Genomic DNA, 2,509 nt, shown 5'->3' with positions numbered 1-2,509 from the left:
CTGTTCTCGCGAATAAACACCTTGTTTAAGGTGCGAGGGGCGGGAGAAGGGCATTCTCTGACCTAACAACGCGCAGAATTGAATAGCTCCGGGAGCTCATTCCCAGTGCTATTCAATTTGCGTTGAATTGAATCAAGCCCATAGGAGAAAGAGGGGGAGCTGGGAGAGAGAGGAGGAATAGGGGGAGAATGGAGACAGGAGGAACAAAGGCAGGCAGCAGAGTTTAGGAATAGGGGGAGATGAGAGGGGAATAGGGGTAAACAGAAAAAAGAGAGAAGAAATCAGGGGAGATGGAAGAGAGAGTAAGGAGGAGGAATAAGGTGAGATGGGAGAGAGACAGAAGGAAATTAATGTCGGAGATGGCAGAGAGAGATACCGCATGTACAGTAGTTTTGGAGTGTGCAGAGGTTTTACCTAGTGTCACCATATGCAGGCTCCTCTGAATGGCGTGTACTCCTTATGTGGCTCCGCCTCCTGGGCGACAGACAGCCTGCATAGCGCTCCCCCGCCCCAGATTCCATCCCATTGCCATCGGGCTTGGTTGCAGTACAGCCTCCCGGGCGGCGCCTTGCTCAGCAGTCAGATTTCAGAAATGTGCGGCCGTCATGACGTCATTACGCAATGACGCAGCCGTGCATTCGCGAAAATCTGCTTGCTGAGCAAGGTGCCACCCGGGAGGCTGTACTGCCGGGTAAACCTGTGCTCAGCCAAAGCGGCCCATTTGGCCATCGAGTGCCCGATGGCCAGTCCGGCCCTGGTTCTGAGGGACCCACGCAAGTTGTGCACTGTGGGAGAAGGCAGGAAAAGAACAGCCTAGCAGCCGGGTAAGGCTGGAGAATGGTCTTAACCATTTCATAAATAACAAGGTGGCTTACACAAGCCTTTTTCCCAAAATTACTCTACAGTTGCCTTGATAAAGAGAGCCCACAGGATTGAATGCTAAGCTTGGAACATGTAGATATCACTATCTTGAAATAAAACTCTCCATGTAATATAAATGGAAAGAGGCAGCAATCTGGCTCCAATGAGACATATAAAATCATGGATTTAGGAATCATTATTATACTCTGGAGCTTTTTTCTATTTGGAAGTACTGTATAATCAGATTCCATCACCTGCACCAGAACCCTGGATTGATTGGTGTTGGTATAGGATTCCCATTAAGTTTCATATTTATTTTGCTGGTATTTTCATGTTTTAATGTATGTAATTTGTTGTACTTTTGTTGTATGCACAAGCAGGCTACCTTTTTTATTAAAGTTAAACATTAGATGTGACATTGATGCTCCAAAGTAACTCACAATAAAGGATACACTATAAATAGTACTAGAAAATGTGTTAACACTTCTTTTACAGATTTGGGGGCGAGAGTTGTATCAAAGCTTGGAGAGAGGTGAAGTGGAAAGAGATAAAGTACCAACCAATAAGCTTCTAGCTGTCATTTTCAAACACAGCCTGTAAAATGACAGAAGCTGATTGGTTTGTACTTATGATGTTACTGTCCTATCAGTATTTCGTTGGGTATCCTTTACTTTTCAAGACAGCAGCACAGCAATGTGGCATTGAGCCAACCAATGTTTGGAGCTTTTGCTTCTTTTTTATGTGGTGCCATGAGACAATCAAAACCTCAATTAATTGTCTTTTATTGGATGGATGACTCAGTACCAGTTTTTTCAAACAGAACCACAAATGTTCTATGGGGTTCAGGTCTGGGCTGTTTCCTGGCCATCCCAGCTCCCGTATGTCACTCTCCGTGAACCCCTTTTTGTATGTCCGTGCAGTGTGGTAGGGAGCTGATTCCTGCTGGAAAAAAATGGGGCATTGTCTGGGAAAAGATCCCTGATAGAAGGTAGAAGTTTTGGTTGTAGGATGGTATCAATGTACTTTCTGCTGTTCAGTGTGCCATCTATGACATAAAGGTGGCCTACAGCATCTGCTGTCATACATGCCCAGATCATAACACTTGTAGGATTCTTTGTTGTCGCTTGAATGCAATCTGGATGTACCTCTTCCCCGATGCAACGTCTCACATATTTTCTCCCATCACTACCAAATATGGATATCTTAGTTTTGTCACTCCATATCACTTGTTTCCACTGACCTTCTGTCCATGCAATGTGTTCTTTTGCCCACTGTATTTGTTTCTGCTGCTGCTTTTTATTCAGCAATGGCTTTTTTCAGGGAATCCTACCTTTTAGGCCAGCCTCCGTTAGTCTTCTCCGTTCCGTTCTTGCACTGACAAAAACACCAGTTGCACTCAGTTTACTGCTAATGGCCGCAGATGACATCCATATGTCCCTGACGCAAATTCGTTTTATTCTCCTATCATCAACAGCTGTTGTGCATTTTTTCCGTCCTTTTCCTTCTTTGTTTTGTATAGATTATGTTTCCCGACAGCGTAAACAAAACTTTTGTACTCCTGATGTTGTCACATTCCCACCAAATTCTCTCGCAATTGCTGCATACGAAAGATCATTTTCACTTAACACCACAATCCTGGATCACGTCG

This window comes from Taudactylus pleione, unplaced genomic scaffold (genome assembly GCF_031769625.1).
Source record: "Taudactylus pleione unplaced genomic scaffold, aTauple2 ptg000032l, whole genome shotgun sequence".
NCBI classification, from domain to species: domain Eukaryota; kingdom Metazoa; phylum Chordata; class Amphibia; order Anura; family Myobatrachidae; genus Taudactylus; species Taudactylus pleione.
This window is presented reverse-complemented; position numbering follows the sequence as displayed.